Source organism: Stomoxys calcitrans, chromosome 2, assembly GCF_963082655.1.
Source record: "Stomoxys calcitrans chromosome 2, idStoCalc2.1, whole genome shotgun sequence".
Taxonomy (NCBI): domain Eukaryota; kingdom Metazoa; phylum Arthropoda; class Insecta; order Diptera; family Muscidae; genus Stomoxys; species Stomoxys calcitrans.
In genome coordinates this window covers 38,801,087-38,820,572 of record NC_081553.1, presented here as the reverse complement: position 1 = coordinate 38,820,572, position 19,486 = coordinate 38,801,087, and the positions used below count along the sequence as shown (strand labels likewise).

General features: G+C 30.7%; 1 protein-coding gene across 1 annotated transcript in view; it reads right to left on the bottom strand.

Annotated features, from left to right (window-relative positions):
• The window catches only part of LOC106082115 (homeobox protein homothorax), a 359,165-nt gene that overhangs the window by 131,452 nt on the left and 208,227 nt on the right, over window positions 1-19,486 (bottom strand). The window lies entirely within an intron of this gene.

Sequence of the window (19,486 nt, the reverse complement as noted above, 5' to 3'; positions counted from 1 at the left end):
TCTACAAATCTTTTAGAGTCTTAAAATGATAAATTGGTTCAAAAATATCATTTTTAACTTTCTAGAGACGGCTACAAATTTTGGCACTTTGTGTTTTTGAAAAAAATATATATCTGAAAGCTTTTCTAAAGCTCTAAAAAGCTGCCAAAGCCAAAGCCTCATATGTTTGGCATTTAAAATACTAAAAGTAACATTTTCCTTAGGCTGCAATATTTTTAAAAATATATTTAGTTTAAACTAGTAAACATTTGGAAATACAAGGTTTTTAAAAGCTTTTAAAAGCTTTTCAAAGCTTCTGAAAGCTTTGTAGAGTATTACAATTAAAACATGGTTCCAAAATATGGTTTTAACTATGGATTACCGCATATTCAGCAATTTGTATTTTGCAAACACAAATATTTGTGAAAGCTTTTCCAAAGCTTTTAAATGCTTTCAACAATTAAAGTGTTGTTAAGCATTTCTTTAAATTTTTATTAAGCTTTGTTAAGCATTTCCTTGAACTGCAATCATTTTAGCAGCTTATTTATTAAAATAAAGTAAAAAATTCGAAAAAAAAGCTTTTTAAAAGCTTCTAAAAGCTTCCAACTCAAAATTCGCTGGTTACAGCTTTTTAACTATTTTATTTAAATGTCATTAATTGCAACCATTTAAGATCTTAAATTTTGTTTTGCTTTTAGATTTACACCACATTTGCTATTTTAATTTCCCCTAAAAATGAGAAAAGCTTTTTTTTTAATGATTTATTTCTCTATTATTTTGGTTCGATTGCCAGACATTGATAACAAACTATTGTTATGTGGTACAAGTAGCTATAGAAAACATTTCATTTGAACGTTTATCCATATGTGGCTCATATGGAGAACAACGAGAACAAACATCACCATGTGCTGGCATTTGCTGCAATTTTGGTCGAACACAAAGGGGCTTCCTGCTATACCATACCGTTGAGTGTGTCTGTGTGTGTGTGGGGGGGGTTATGTGCTACGCTTTGGTTTTTATAAATATTTAATTATATCTATTTTGTATCTTAATTAATGGTGACACTTTTTTTTAAATGTTTATCGTTAATTGCATTAAAACCCAAATGCAAAGGGGACGCGCAACGGTAGGGAAATCCAGAAAAGTGCTGACATGAGATAGACGGTATGGCTATGAGGCAGCCAGCAAAATGAAGGGGGAAAAATCACTATGGCATAATAGTTAGAACAAGAGAAATTAAATCACATGCATTTTTTGTTAAGCATGGGGCTGTGCCAAAGCTAAAATTTACATAATAATAAGGCATTTTGCATAGATAAAATTAATAAATATTAAATAGTGTTTCGGGGATGGAATATGAGACACACCAAAACTTTCCTTTTTTATAAAAAAAAATTAATTTTTTAAGCTTTCTCAATAAATCCTTTTAAGGTACCTCACTATGTTTTTTCCTTATTTTTTTTTTTTTTTTTTTTTTTTTGGTTTTCTCTAGTGCATTCTCTTTGCCTTGTTATCAATATTTGTGAATGAAAGAATGGTTGGACTAAAATAAATAAAAAACCAAACCGGACCATTTCATAAGTAAATTTACATGTTCTTTTTGGTGCGAGAGATAAAAAAGATGTAGCCATTCACCAGGACTTGGCAAAAGATGGACCTACAGAAGGCTCCACGACAGACAGACAGACAGACGGGCAGTCCCAATGGCCATGGCCAGCACAAATGCTTAAACAGGAAAGCATAATTTATTGATAAATATATTTTTATTTTATATTTTCTCAACGCCTGATTTCCTTAAAATGTTGATGTTACTCAAAATGATAAAAAAAAAATTGTTTTTTTCCTTCTTCCCAGTTTACATGGAAGAAATTTTTACTAAACAATAAATGGTACGAAAAACGAAACACTGTCTTTTAATTTATCGTGAAATGCAAAAGAATATATATATCGAATTTTTGTATCTCTCAAGCCATTGGCTAATTATCATTTGAAGTTTACAAAGGCCTACCAATGACCAAAAACCCAACCTTACCATTACTTAATGCCATGCCATGTTATGTTAATACACTTAGATTCCATGCCGCCAAGCAGCATAATATCTTAGGAATACACCACAAGAGCAACTTCTTAAGTATGGCAAACCTACCTACCTACCTACCTACATATGTAGTATGTTGACCATATGTATGGCCAAGATTGCCTTTTTCAATGCTCTTAACATCATTATCAGGCCAGGCATTAGTTTTGGCCGTTGGTAGAGTGAAAAGGCTTCTTAGCTTAAAAAGCTTTATCGCGGCTTTTTGTGTTTAAAGTAAAGTAAAGGCCCCTTGGATAGATGGATGGAAGGACGGACAAAGAGACATACAGACAGACAGTCTGAAAGACCGAAATGAATTAAAAACAAGTTCTCAAACTCATTTTCTTAACTTGGCTTAAAATGATTCTGATTTTGTTTTCTACTATCTTTTGTTGTTGTTGCTGTTGTTCACTCTCCCAATGCTATACTACACCCCTTAAGGGGTTTTGTTAAAGCTCAAATTGTTAAGGCATTGCGCGGGTTCTGTGGTGTGTAGCGTTTTTAGCCTTTTTGATTAGGTGATCATCGTAACGCATCACATGCCATGTTCTTATGCTTAGTGTGGTGTTATTGTCATCATCATCATCATCATCACCATCATGGTCATACTCATCATCGTCGTCAGCCATGCCTGAGTCCTAGTCAGCTTATACTCCCCAACAATATATTCTACCTTATGCTTTTGTTGGCTGTTGTCTTGGTATGCTACAACTTATTATCATTTTGGGGCCAAGAAGGTGCTTCTCAGTGAGAACCTCACCACTATGGATATTTTTTGGTCTTTTTGCTGTTTTGCAATGCAGCCATAAGTGCAAAGAAACATGTTGACTGTATGAGAGGTACCGCTCTTGATAATGATATACACTATGCAGGCAACTCTAATGACGCTAAAGCGGACACTTTGCACTCTGCATACTCATCATGATGATCTGCCTGGATGGTTGAATGGCTTGCTGGTCAGTCATTGGTTTTGTTGGCCTGCCAGCTACATTGATGTTTAATTTCGTTTTCAACCGTCTGGCTATATTTAAATATGCAAAATAGTTGAAACCACCATCACCACTCTAAGTTTGGTTTTTTTCGTTTTATGCAGCCATTTTCGATCTTCGGCCAAAGAAAGATCCCAGAGTTCTTGCTATCTTTTTTGGCTGCTAAACATTACAACAAAATAGAGGATTGAATGGTACCTTTAGGAGTGTGTTGTATTGTTGTTGCTGTGGTTGTTTTTGTTATAGGGTTGATGGAACTGATGCTTTTGGGCTTCTTTTGATGAACTCAATGTTTTTGTTGTAGTAGTATACTCCATTATAGCTCATTATCGCCTTAAGCGTATAAATTATGTTGATGGGATTTTTCAACAGCAACAAGAAAAAAGAGAAATAGGCTGCTCCCTGAGTATCTTAGGGCTTCATTTTTTTTTAAATATTCTTTTAGCTTTTTTGTACCAAAAAAGCAGAAACATTTAAATTTAGAAGAAAACTTGGAAAAAATTTAAATTTAAAAGCAAACTTAGAAAAAAATTGATTCAAAGCTAGTATCACCAGTTGGTGGCCCTGGTAGCCGAGTTGGTAGCGTGCTCGTTTTACCAGGATCTGAGTGTACCCAATACAATAGGAATTATTCTCCATACGCTAAACAAATGGCTTAAGCTTTTTAAAGTAGATGTGGAATAAATTTGATTTTGGGAAAAAAGGGACACATATCACATAAGCATTTTTTCATAATATCTACTGCACACATAAACTTGGTTAAAATTTTTGTAAAGTAGATTAAATCACTAAAAATTTCTTGTTAATAGTTATGTTAGATCAATTCGTTTCGCAGAGGAAAATGGGCAACAAAAAATGTATTACTTAATTATAAAATTTAACTAAAGAAAATCTATAATACCCCATTACAGTGATTGCCCATATATAACGTGCTTGAAATTTCACAAAAACTGTCACTGGAATATGAGGCCAAATATCATTTTTTCAATAATATCAATATTTTCAAAATGTGTGCATAATATCATTTTTTTCCAAAATGTGTAAGCCCTTGAAAGTATATGCGGAAAAAATTTGATTAATACAATGGTCACCTATTTTTGAGGCGCTTGTCTGCAATTATGTTGCACACATGAATTTATTGCTATTTGTAGTAAAGTAGATTAAGTCACAAAAACTCTGATGTCCCAAGCTTTCATGACTCAATTCGGTGTGCAGAGAAAAGTATAGACGAAAAATGTAAAACTTAATTTTACATTTTATCTTTTAAAAAAACTATAATATCTCACCACAATGATTGCACATATCCAACCTGCTTAAAATTCCTAAAACTGTGATCAGTGGGGGTAATACGAAAGTCTCAGAAAACCATTATCAATTGGTTTGATTATACAAATTAGTAAGAAATAAAGTAAATTAAGAAAAAAATTAACTTAAGCTAATAAAAGTGGAAAAAATATGATTTAAAAATTTGGTCGTATATCATTTAGCCATCACTACTTGATGTTGCTGCACACATGGAGTAGGTGTTAAAAGAAGTAAAGTAGATTATGTCACTAAAATTTGGATGTCTGCAATTTAGTTGAATCAATTCGTTTCGCAGAGAAAAGTGGACAACAAATATGTATTTACTTTATTTTACATTTTAACCAAAGAAAAATCTTTAAGAGCTCATTCCAGGCAATGCACACATGCAATAGGATACAAGTTTTCGAAACTGTGATGCGTGTCAGCGATATTAATATATGCAAAAATATATTATCAATTCGTTTGATTATAAAAATTACAAACAAACAAAAAAAGTAGGTGAGGGTAGAGAAATACACAACGACTTTAAAGCTCACATCTAACTCACATCATTACATTAAAAATATTTGAAAAGAGAATTATCTCTAAAATTCTGCAAACATTACAAAGTAACTTTTCCAATTCTTTTCTAGTTAATAATAATTCGATTAAATGCCGCAAAGTCCTGAAAGCAGTTAAATAATATAATTTGACTTTTTATATTGCACACATGGAGTGCATGGTAATATCTCAGAAACAGAAGTTGAGAGCAATACTTTGATGCCAAAGGTTCTTCTATATCAATTCATTAGGATCAAAAATGTTACAATACATTATTCTTCTTTAAATTTTTGATGCTAAATTTTTTACGATTCAGAGTAAATCGTGCACACATAAAGTTCTTGAATACCGAAGGACATAACTTTATCACTGAGTCTCCGAAATGTCTGAAGCATGGTGATATCAATTATATTTCAGATACAAGCCAGCATAGGAGTTCTTATTGTAAAAAGTAATTACGGGAGTAAAAAAGTTATAACTTGCATACTAGTTTGCACACATAAAGTTTAAAAAAATATCTGCAAAGACCACATTGGAGAGCATTTTCTATATATAACACCGATAACGCATCAATTCATATCATTTAGTGGAACAAAACTTTAAAATTTGCATTTTGTTTCAAGAGTTTTTGTACCAAAATGAAGTGAAATATAATATAGCATGACCCGTGCACACACAAAGTTCTTGAAGACTGAAAGAAAGAACTTAACCACTGAATCTTTAAACTGTCAGTAACAAGTTTATATCAATTGTATGTTAGATACAAGCCAGCAATTATTTGCTTGAACTAATAGATCAAAGTACTGGCACTCCTAAAAGTTAAACTACGTTAAACCTTCGTTTAAGGCTGCACACATGAAGATTTAACACAGACCTGCAAAGAACACACTCAAGAGCGTTCTTTACATGTAGCATTGTTACCGTATCAATTTATATCAATTAGTAATCATTGTTTTGAAAAAAAAAACCTTAAAATATGAATTTTAGGAGCATGTTTCTTTTTAAACAAAATTAAATGAACCGTGATTTAGCACGACTCTTGCACACACGAAGTTCTTGAACACTGAAGGAAAGAACTTAACCACAGAATCTCTAAACTATAACAAACAAGTTTTTATCAATTGTATTTAAGATACAAGCCAGCAATTATTTGTTCTATTACTTCAAAGTAATGGAGGAGTAAACATTTTATAACTGGCTTTTAAGGTCGCACACATGAAGTTTTAGCAAATATTTGCAATGAGCGCACTAAAGAATATTACTTTTATGTGCTACGGCTAACTAATCAATTAATATCAACAAGTAATTCTAGTCTTAAAAAAAAGTTTAAGTTAAACATTTGTTTGAAATTTCTTGTACTTAATTTAATTGAACCGTAATTATTGCACACATAAACTTTTTTGCAACTAAAGGAAAGAACTTTATCATTGCCTCTATAAACTGTTTACAACACAGTTATATTAATTATTTTTAAGATACAAGCCAGCAATTTTTTTTAAGTTTAAATTTCTTGTAGAATTAGAAATGTTAGAACAAGCGTTTAAGGATGCACACATGAAGGCCTCATTCAGTTCTGCTAGAAGCACATCAAATAGCGTATTAAACGTATAACACGGCCATCCTATCAATTCATATCAATTACGTTATTCAAGTTAAAAAAAAAATTAAATGTTAGAATTTTTTCAATATTTTTTTTATACCTGCACACACCAGGTTCTTGAATACTGTAGGAAAGATCTTTGCCACTAAATCCTCAAACTTTTTGCAAAATGATTATATCAATTAGATTTTCCACAAAAGACAGCAATTTTCCTCTATCTTGGTTCAAAGTAGTTAAAGGATTACAAATGCTATAACTAGAGTTTGAGCTTGCACACATGGAGGTTTTATACAGATATGTGAAAATAGTTTCCAAGAGCATATTTTGAAGCCAATACATTGGTAAAATCAATTCGTTTCGACAAGAAATTGCCAACTTGTTTTTTTTTTGTTCACTTACTAAAATAAATATTTTATTTTTATCTTATAAATATCTCTGCACCCATGTTGTGTATTTGTGGATTCTTATAGCATACATAAGGAAGAAACTGCTCAGCCTTACAAGAAAGCGGTATCATTTCATATAGTATATACAATAGAAAGATATATATATATATATTTTTTTTTTTAATTTTGCACACATGGAGTTAACATGCTAATTCGAAGGGGGCATTTTGAGTAAAAGAAGTGGAACCCAACAGGATAGTTATATCAATTCGTTGCACAAAAAAATGGTTGAATTAGTAACTGCACTAAATATAATAATTAAAAGAAAAATACTTCCATAATATTATGCACAGAAGACTGTTTGCAGGTAGTTTATGTGAAAATTGAGGAGCATTTATTTGAGTATAAGAATTTAAGCTCAAGAAAGCCGTCATCACCAATTGCACAGATGGCTGCACACCCGCAGATAGTACACAAATTCGAGGATGATTTTCTGAGCAGAAGAAATAGTACTAAATAGGAACTTCATATTAATTCGTTTGACGAAAAAACAGCAGATACAATATCTTTGTAAAAAATTTAATTCTACAAATATTTTGTTTTAAATATATATTGCACAGATGGCTGCACACACGTAGTTAGTACACAAATTCGAGGAAGCTCTCCTGAGTAGTAGAAATAGTACTGAGCAGGAACGTCATATCAATTCGTTTGACGAAAAAACAGCAGATACAATATCTTTATAAAAAAATTATAATTCTAAAAATATTTTGTTTTCAATATATATTGCACAGATGGCTGCACACACGTAGTAAGTATACAAATTCGAGGAAGTTTTTCTGAGTAGAAGAAATAGTACTGATCAGGAACTTCATATCAATTCGTTTGACGAAAAAACAGCAGATACAATATCGTTATGGAAAAATTTAATTTCAAAATTATTTTGTTTTCAATATATATTGCACACAAGGCTGCACACATGTAGTGTATATACAAATTCAAAAAACCTGTTTTCAGAGCAAGAAGCTAAATTGAATAAAGTCGTCATATCAATTCCTTAGACAGAGAAATTACATATATAATATGATCACTATAAATATCTATTAAATTTTGCATACTTTTAGGTGGCAAGTTAGTTAACAACTAATAATTTTTCCAACAGATAGTTTATTTTTATAATCCTTTTTTATAAAGATTAAAAGCTTTAAAACTATGGTCTTTATTTTACAAAAAAAAAATGTTTAACAATTATTATATGTCCAATTGTGTTTTTTTTTTTCTATAACAAACCCCTTGATGGTTTGTTTGCTGCTGATTGCATTATGTTTATTTTTTCGCATGTCATCCCATTATTTCTGTTGATAGGATATTTATAATTTTAATTGCATTATAAAGATAAATTTAATTTATAAAACTCAATGAAAATTAACAACAGCCGGAATGATAACATAATCTCATTATAGAGATATACAAAAATATAAAATATGCAATTTTAAAATGCACCACAACGAAAAACAAAAAAAAAATCCATTTACGTATTTTTATATAAATATTTATTAAATTACACATAATAACAAGAACACCAACAAAAACAAATTGACAAATTATAATAATACGTAAAATCATGCTTTTTTGTTATCTCTGCACATAGAGTGTGTGTGTGTGTGTGTGTGTTCATTTAAATGGACTTTAAATAGCAACAATAGTTTTTAATTAAATTAAACAAAACATACACTGTACGGTGTATTATTTCGATAGGCAAACCGCAATTTTTTAATTAAAAAAACAACACTTGCAACAATAATAACAACAACCACACTACTAGCGGCAAATTGCATTTGAATGCAGTTACGTTGTTGTTTTTTTTTTTTTTTTTTTGTTTCCTACTGCAGTCAATGTGTTTGGTTGGTTGGCCGTTCGAAAACTTATCTTCAATGCATTGGGAATATTTTATTGGAGAAATAACTGTCATTTCATTGTATTTTATAGACACACTTTGATGTTGTCCTCAATGTCTGCTGCTGCTGCGGCTGCGGCTGCTGCTGATGATGATGTGGAGGACAATTGGGGACAAACGAGATGTCAGCAATGCCTCCCCAAATCCATGGACTTGGTGTTTTTTCTCGACTCTATAACAAGGCTGCTAAGCCTTTGTCTCATAAATATTGCAAAATTATGGCTTATCTATGTGAAGCTAACCTGTTACACCAGGTTAATCCTTTTCAAAGTATTTTATGGAGCTAAGAGCCAAACAAGAATTGAAAACTTTGAGAAAAACAAAAAGGAAACAGCCGACAATTGACCAAACAAATGATAGCTGGAAAGGGTTCTTTAGATGATAACACAGAGAACGGAAAAACATAAACTTCAAGAGAAAGGACTGGGCAAAACAAGGTGGCTATGAACCATACATATGCAAACCTCTAATAAAATATATTTTTAAACATCTCTTGGCATTTCTTGTTGTATTTTTTCGTTCAAATTATACTCCTATGTCTTTGGCGGGGGGGAGTTGGTGGAAAATAATTTCTGCTGTTTATCCCCGAAAGTCATGAAGTTTAGACAAAAATTATAAAATCGTGCTAAAACAATTCCCCAAGACCAACTAAGTAATAAACCAAAAAAAAAAAAGAGAAAAAAACACAACGAATGGACAACGATGTAGGACTTTTTCTAGCCACCACATTGCATGCAACCATTCAATCATTTAATCTTGTTTTTAAGTTTTTCTTCTTATTTTCGTTTTGCCATGGTTTCATCAACCTCAGCTTTCTACTCCCGGACTCCAGAGCTGAATACAGAAAAACAACAACAACAACTTGGCTATATGCAAGTACTATATAAATAAATAAATAAGAATTTCATGCTTGTGTAAACCATTTGTCGACAATTTTGTTTAAAACATGTCCGCTATGTGCAGTTGGTTAGTTGGCTGACTGGGCTCTGGCATGGCTCTTGTAAACCTGTACGTTCGTCCGTCCGTCTGTCCCACCACATCTGTCCATTCGTCTTTCTTTCTTTCATACTGCCAATTTGATCACAACATTGCTAAGGTGATGTTGCTGGTGCATGGCCATCAGTAAACAATTTTCTAGAGTCGTTTTTTGTGGCTGTTGTTGTTTTTTTTTTTTTTTTGTTTAGTAGTTTTCTTACCCCTAACCCCACTCTCTCTCCCTCTCTCTTAAACTTTTGTTCAAATTGTAGTAAAACCATGCTACAGCACAATTTCTTCAATTTTACTGTAAAAAAAAACAAACCATGATTTGAGGCTAAAGCATCTAAGACAGGCAAATCGACAGACAGACAGACATGAATGGGCGCATATAGACATATGCTTAGCTATAGAAATGAAGCAAAAACTTTAAAACAACAAAGAATGGAGCTTAGCAAAATCCTAAGAAAGCAAGAGATAGATAGAAAAAAAACCCCCCATACAAAACCTCATCTATGGAAAATATGTGAAAAATTGACAAGACAGGTTCAAATGGCTACAGCCATGAGCTGCACTTAAGTGCTTAAGAATTTCCAGTTAAAAGCATAGAAAAACAAAGCAAAACAAAACAGTTCATCCATAATCATAGACCATGTATTTTAAAACAAAGTTTCTTGAATGAGCTATGCCTAAACTATGCATGCAATTTGTATTTTGAACAAAAACAGAAAACCAAGCACACTTCTATTAAGGTAGACGGGGGATAAAAAAAAACAAAACTAAAGATAACGTCAATAAAATGTATACTAAAAATGGTAGTACATACATAAATGCTACCTTAGCAATTTGTTTTAGAACTAAAAATTATCAAAAATTGCTAAAATGCAGCATAACAAAGCTTTACAAAATGGATTCTTCTACACTAGAAAAGGCAGATATAAGCAAAAGAGCAAAATACCTTCTTTAAATCGACATCACTTCGCCTGACATAACCAAAGTAACAACTACTAACTATATATGCTCAAAGCCCTGAGAGTAGTTTAATCATTTCATCAAAAAACCTTTGCACACATAAACTTCTCTAGAACAAAATAATGGCAGACTATCAGGCGTTACTGAGGGTCTTCAAAGTATTGTCTTATCAATTACGTTTATTGCAAAATCAAAGGGTCAATTAGTTTTATTAATGAAAACAAGTTTTACAAATAATCGCAAAAGGAATATTGACCTATTGGTTAAATCAAATGCACACATAATGGACTTTGACATTTGTCGCAAGCTAAGTGCTTTTGAAACTATCAGCAAAAATTAGATTAGCCATATCAATTCGTTTGAGCAAACAAACATTAATATTTTTGTTACTAATTTTTATAGATAGTCAGAAAAAGATTTACTATAACAAAAAATTTAAGGTGCACACATCCATCATTTGAATGAGCGCTAAAAGAGGACCTCATGAGGTTTCTTTAAAGTAGCTAATCTGAGTCATATCAATTCATTGTATTTAGTAAGGGGAAATTCAGTAGTTTATGAGAAATTGAAATTGAGAAAATAAAAATGTCATATCTATCGAATGGGTATGCACACATGGCACAGGTGGACTATTTCTAGAGAAATACTTTGGATAATGTATTAAAAGCTCTACACTGGTCCTACATCAATTCGTATAGTAAAAATAACTCGATTTTATTATCACTCAAAAATTAAAATAGACCATTTTAGCTAAAAAACTGAAAAATTTAATGTAAAAAAAATTTAACTTGCACACATGAATCATTTTAAAATAGGGTAAAAGAGGAGCTATGAAGGCATATTTTTGTTTTTAAGTGAATGCTATATCAATTGATTTTGTAAAGAAAAGATAAATTTATTACATTTAAAAAAAAAAAATAAATAAAACAAAAAGAATTAAAAATGTAATATCTCACGAATAGCGGTGCACACATAGGTCAAGTTAATAATTTCTAGAAAACCTTTTCCTTGAGTATTATCACCGCCTCAAAACTGACTCATATCAATTCGTATACTGAACTAATATTAATTTTACTATCAATTTAAAATATAAAAAAAATATTTTCTGCTTAAAACTATTTTATACCCATACCAATAAATATGTATTGCACACATGAAGCATTTAAAAAGGAGCTAAAAGAGGAGCTTTAAACGCATCTTTAAGGTTGCAAGTCAAGGTCATATCAATTCGTATACTGAATTGACATTAATTTTACTATCAATTTGAAATATAAAAAAAAAATATTTTCTGCTTACAATTTTTTTATGCCCAAACCACAAAATAGGTAATGCACACATGAACCACATAAAAAGGAGCTAAAAGAAGAGCTTTTAGCGCATCTTTTAAGTTGCAAATCAAGGTCACATCAATTCGTATACTGAATTGACATTAATTTTACTATCAATTTGAAATATAAAAAAAATATTTTCTGCTTACAATTTTTTTATGCCCAAACCAAAAGATAGGTATTGCACACATGAACCACATAAAAAGGAGCTAAAAGAAGTGCTTTTAACGCATCCTTTAAGTAGCAAATCAAGGCCATATCAATTCGCTGTGTTAAATTAAGAAATGTTTATTTAATTGTGCCTAATAGTCAAACTTAAAATAGACAAAATTCCATATCTAACAAATGAGCTTGCACCCATGGATCATATTAAGGATTTATGGAAAGAGCTTTCTAGAGGATCAAAAAGTCTCCCAACTTGTTTTATATCAATTCGTATGGTGTATAAAAGCGGATTTTATTACTAAAAAAATGCTTATAATTACTTTAAATATTTCTTTCATTAACAAATTTTTAATACTTTCCTTCATAAAAATATTATTCCAAAGCCTATCACTCCTCCCCCATAGTTATTTAGTATTTGTGTAAAAGAGAGAGAGAGCGAGACCTCTTGACAAAAAAAGTGTTTAATTGTTATTGGTTAATTTGCGTTAATAAAACAATATGTATATGGCCTGCTGATTGGTTAGTTTTAATGTGGTTCTTAATATTATTTTTGCATAGCAATATCTACAGGGACAACAAAAACACAACACAATTATTTGTGTATTTGTTTGTTGTTGGATTTTGTGCTTGTTTTTTTTAGAGCTGGATTTTTGCAAATAATTAATTCCTGTTTCCATTATAATTACTATTATGTGTCATTGCATATTTAAAATAATTATATTATTGGTGGTTTTTCATTAATTTAATCTCAAATTCTTAACATATACACAACAACAAATGCAATGCTGTACTCTTGGTTTTTTGTTGTGTTTTTTGCGATAGTACCATGGCGAAAAAAAAAACAAATTGGAATATATATAATTTAAATTAATTCCACTAAAGTTATCATATATGCACAAAACACACATTCCAAAAGAAACGATATAAATGTGAGAAAAAAAACCGTATAAGCGAAGCTACAAAAACCCAAATGCAATCGCTGCGAAAAAAAGGAGTATTTTATATTGAATCCCATTATTAATGCAGAAATTATGCAAATGTAAAAAAATCAGTTTTTTGTGTGGATTTCGGTGTCAGTTTTTTTTTTTCTGATCAGCAAACAGTGTTCAATAAAACTGAATTTAAATGCAAACAAAAAGAGAACAGAATCAGCTTAACTGATAAGCTTTGTCCACCACACATACACTAAGGCTATGTGAAATATTACCTCTGTATATTATGGACAAGTGAACAGAAAAAAACCACGGCAAAAATAAAAAAAAAAATTGTTTAAATAAAATATATTAATATAAATTATTTATATTTTTAATTGTGTTTCACTATATGCACAATAACGGTTTGAGATGGGAGAAAAAAACACAAAACTCAATAGAGAATATGCTATCGAATCAGGGAAATGGTTTTTAAATTAAATTATAGGCATATAAAACAAAACATCGATTGGTTAAACGGCCATGGTGATTAAAAATTTCGAATTAACAAACAATTGTAATATAATGCCGTCGGGGGAGTAGACATTAATGAGATAAGGGGGGAGAAAAAGGGGTGGAATAAGTTTAGCAGTCTATACAAGCAGCAAAGGTTTTGGTTTATACTTAAAAGAAAAATTATCAAAAATTTTAGAAATCAAAAAATGCTCCTCAAAATTTTCAGACATTCAATGTAGGCAATGAATTATTTGAAATTTTAGGATAATGTGTTTCAGTGAGAATTTAGGATATTTTTTAGTTTACTAAAATCTATACTCATATTGCCAATTCCTATTTTACCGAATGTGACCCGTTATAAATTAATATCAATGGACATTAAATACAAAAATTTTATGCACACACAACATTTTTTGATATTTTAAGACAATGCGTTTCAGTACCAATTCACAACATTTTTCCGTTTTATTATATCAATTCGTTTTTTCAAAAATAATATAAATTCTTGTATTACCTCGAATCCTGGCATATTTTATATATATCAATGCATGCACTTTTTTACTTTTTATTTGCACACACAAGCTTCTTTACAAGGGTGAGACGCGCAACTTAAAGTTGATTCCAAAACGTATTGGAAGTTCTTGATATCAATTCGTTTTGCTGTCAAACTAACTGTTAAAAAAACTACAACCTCTGAATTTGACAAAACCTCCAATATATTGAAATTTTCTTCGCACACATAATAACATTGAAGAGTTTGTGCAATCAGATGGAAATCACTTCCTTTTGGTGCTCAGGAGTTATTTATATCAATTTGTTTGTGTTCCTGGAACAATATTAAATGTTCATATTACTGTGAAACAAATTTTTATATAAATGGATTCTCAAAAAGTGCTATATATCAGAATTGGAAATGCACACATAATTAAGCTTAAAATATTTTCAAAGCAGCTGAGAATCACTTAAGTCTAGTGCTCAGAAGTTATTTCTATCAATTCGTTTGTAAACACAAAACAAAATATTGTTCAATATAACTATTAAACAAAGTGTTACATAAATGGAGCCTCAAAAATTATGCTATAGGAGAAATTCGTGTGCACACATATGTAAACCTAACATTATTTGAAAGCAGACGGAAATCACTTCTTTCCAGTGTTAAAGCTTTATATAAAACAATTCGTTTATACGCACAAAACAACATTTTCATAATGCTGTGACAAAAAAAAAATCACAATATCAAAATTTTGCCTTCAAATGCCTTCATTTGGCAAAATTTGCAATATACCGGAATTCTGTATGCACACATAAATGAGCTGAAAACTTTTGAAAGCAGGGAACAATCACTCGCATTTAGTGCTTAGTGCTTATTAATATCAATTCGTTTGAATCTACAAGACAATTTACAAAATATTTTGTTCTTATATTGTTGTGGAACTTAATTTTAAAAAATTTACAATAAATCAAGATTTTGTTTGCACACATGATTGAGCCGAAATCCATAGAAGGCAGAGAAAAGTCACTCTCTTTTAGTGCTTAAATGATTTTAATATCAATTCGTCATTCAAAATTTTTGTGAAACTAATTTTGAAAAAATTAACCATATATCAATATATAAACAATATATATTGTTTGTGCATGTAATCATGCATAATATTTTTTAAAGCCAGAGGGATAGCACACTCTTTTAGTGCTTCTTTATATCAATTCTTTTCTATACACAAAATAATACTTAATTTTCATATTTTTTTCTTTTCTATGCACAAAATAATACTTAATTTTAATTTTTTTGTTTTTAATTTTATATAAATGGAACCCAAAAATTGCTATAAGTCAAAATTTCGAATGCACACATAATTAAGATTAATTCTGGTTGAAAGCAGTCGGAAATCGCTTTTCATTAGTGCTCAGGAATTATTTTTATCAATTCTTTTGTATACACTTCTTTACTGTTGGAAAATACCTTAAACCTATCACCAACAAGTTCTTGTGGCCACTATGACAGCTAAATGAATTGATATAAGAAAGCTGTAAAATGCCCTGAATTCGGCTTCGAGATAATTAATAGACATATACTAAGAAGTGTATGTGTGCATATAAATTATATGATTATTTGTAATGAAGCTGATTAAACAATAAATAATAACTTTACTAAAAATATAACTACTAAATGTACTATATCTTTAGAAAACTAATTGATAAAAGAAACTTCTTTGCATTAAAAGAGCGTCACTAATACCGTTTTAAACGACGTTTTAAGTTTTACTATGTGTGCAAGTCTTATTATGATTTATTGCATTTTTACTAAGCAATATGATCGTAAAATACAAGTTTATGTAAATGGAACCCAAAAATTGCCATAAGTCAAAATTTCGATTGCACACATAATTAAGTTTAAAGTTGTTTGAAAGCAGTTGGAAATTACTTTTCTTTAGTGCTCAGGAATTACTTTTATCAATTCTTTTGTATACACTTCATTACTGTTGCAAAATACATTAAACCTATCACCAAAAAGTTCTCATAGCTACTATGACTGCTAAACGAATTGATATAAGAAAGCTGTAAAATGCCCTGAATTCGGCTTCGAGGCACTTAATAGACACGTATTAAGAAGTGTATGTGTGCATATAAATCATATGATTATTTGTAATGAAACTGATTAAATTATAAATAATAACTGTAATTAAAATAAAACCACTAAATGTACTATATCTTTGGAAAAGCAATTGATAAAAGAAAATTCTCTGCATTAAAAGAGAGTCACAAATGTCGTTCTAAACGACGTTATAAGTTTTGCTATGTGTGCAAATTTTTTTCTGAATTATTGCATTTTTACTAAGCAATATTATAATAAAATACTAGTTTTTATATTAAAACATATAGCGACTAATAACAACAAAACGAATTGATATAGAAAATTTGTAAAATGCTGCGAATTTATTATGATGCACTTTGTTTTACTTAGTTAAAAATGTCTTTGTGTGCATTTTGTGCACTGAGTCTAAAAAATCTAAAAAAAAGTCTATGTGTGCCCCTTTAAATAATATTTTTTTTTTTGTTTTTTTTTTACATTTTTTATTGACTTGTAACTTTTTTAACACTTTTTCTTCTTTCCCTATGAAACTATCACTTCCATAATTCTTTTTTGTTGTGTGATAAACACATTATGCCACTGAGATTTGTCCATTTTGATAACATTGCACAAGTGCCTCATAATGTTGATTATTAATCTTGTGCTAATAAACATTTTGTTGTTTGCGTTTTAATGGCTTTAGAAAAAACACAGCAGGAACAACAACAAAAATGTGTAAAACAAATAAGCGTTTTTATTCTTGTTTGTTTCAAGTTTGTCTTGTTTACATTGCACATGTCGTCATTGTCATTAAATTCGAATAAGTCATTTAATTATTAGAAATTTCAGCAGCACTCTTGGCATGCAACCAACCGTGAACAGCATTTGTGTTGGGTGCTGTGAGCGACAACAACAAAAAAAAAAAAACAACACGCACTTAAAAACTTCATAAAAACTAAAAACTAAATGTGTAACAATTGTCATTAACATCTAGCTAGGACAAAATGAAGAAGGACTAACAAAGCCCTGAACAACATTAACACGAAAGGGCAATAGTACACACATACATGGGTGGACAAGGACCTCACCATCTAGAACTGAATTGTGTTATAATTACTTAAGCTTAGAAATAAAAGCTAAAATTCCTAAAAGTTATATATAATTTCCTCTTCTTCTGCTAGGCAGAGACAAAAAAGAAACTAATTAAGGTTTTAATTTATATATCACTAGAAAAAGAAAAAAGAAAAAACTTTCCTAACCCAGGCTTATCATACAAATGATGTTTTAATAATACCCAAGTTAAATGAAATGAAAATAGAAAGCCTCTGCCTTTGCAAAAAATAAAAAGAAAAAACTTTTTTCTTTGCAACTTTCTGCTGCTGCTGCTTAATGGAGAAAAAATCATAAATTATGTAAAAAATGTGTTGCAAGCCATTAGATGTTAACTTTACTGGCGTAAATATTTTAACAGAATATCTGTAGGTATCAACGAATGAAATGAGCAACATTTAAAAGAAATCGTAGATAACCAAAAAAAGGACCGTCTGTCCTTCTTGCCACCTCTGCCTTGCTGTATGTTGTCTTTTGGTCCTAGTTTTGTCAGTTGTTGTTTTCTCCTCAGAGAGAAAGAGGGAGAAAACGTAATGTTACCGAAACTTTTTTTCTTGCCTATGCCATTTTCCATTGCAAACACATATTTTCTAATTTGTGTTGACTAATTTATGGCCTTTTTACTTATGCCTACATATTCAATGTCTAAGTTGTTGTCTTGTGTATGCTGTGCTGTGCCTCCCCCCAAAAAAAAAAAAACAAAAACCCTAGCCTGTTAGGCTGCTCCCACATGAAAGTACTGTGGAACTTTTTCTTTTTTTTTTTTGTTGTGTTTTTGACTGGTACTCTATGGCGCAAAAGTACATTCACTTTATATAAGATTGCGTTTTAGGCCATTTTAACTTGCAATAAATAGAGACATTTCTTTTAATATAAAAATAAAATCACTTTTTTTTTTGCTGCTACTCTCACTCAGGCTCTTCACTTTGGGGCAAAGTAGTCAGACCCCTGCTTTGTCCTCCTTCGCCTGGCAAACACAAGAAAATTACATTTTTATAAGCATTTTCTCTCGACGCCCTATGTGGTTTTCTTAGCTTTTCTTTTTTCCTTTGCCATGGAAACTAATTTGCAATTGCCTATAAAGTGTAAGTAAAGTTAACATTAAAAAAACATTCATACGCATTTTTGGGCCATAGTCTGGCCTCCCAACTCAACTATGTTCCCCCCCTGCAAACATGGAGAAAAAAAAAGGAAAATGAAACAAACATTTTAACCACAAAAACGTATTAAATTGTCAGGATAACTCTATAAGGATATTTGCTTTTATCCACATACCTATTACCTATGTTTATACCAAAAGACCCATGATAATCATGACAAGGGGTAGTGGTGGGTGTGATGCTGCTACTTGTTTGCCAAAAGGTATTCCTCTAACTTTCTAAATCCTGTGGCATAACTAGATGCTGCTGAGGGGAAAAAAACTGCTATTTTAACCCAGAAAAGGTATATAATAAAAATTAATGTTGGTCGTATGTTACTAGGGAAAAAGGGAGAAATAGTAGAGCTCGCATGGTGGTAAATATTATTTTTTGCGAAACCTAGGTGGGTAGAAAAGCAGGATGAGTAAACCCAAAGAGATTTTCTATATTGTATAAGATTGAGTGCCCTTTGAAATTGAAAGCATTTCTGAATTTTGAAATTTTAAATCAATTTTTTTAAGAAAATTTAAACATGGTTTGAAAAGCTTCTCAAATCTTTAATTTGAAATAAACAAACAACTATTAGCTAAACTTTCTCTTGAAAAGCTTTAAGTTAAATATTAAAGGAACTTATACAGTTCTTAGCGTTTTTGGCTTATTTATGAACAAAATATCATTAAAAAGCTTTTATGTATACAAAAAGCTTTACAAAGCTTGAGCGGGTCATTGATTTCATTCATGTAACCTGCAAAGCTTACAACATTTTTAAGACCTTAATTAAGCAAGTTGTTATGCCAAATAGAGCTTTCAAAGCTTCTTATACTAGGTTTTACTTTTCATCCAGAAATCATTGGATTTTTAAAGCTTCTGAGCGAGGTCATTGATTTCATTCATGCTACTTTATAGGGGGAAAGTCCTGCAAGCTTTTACAAAGCTTACAACATTTTCAAGACCTTAATTATGCAAGC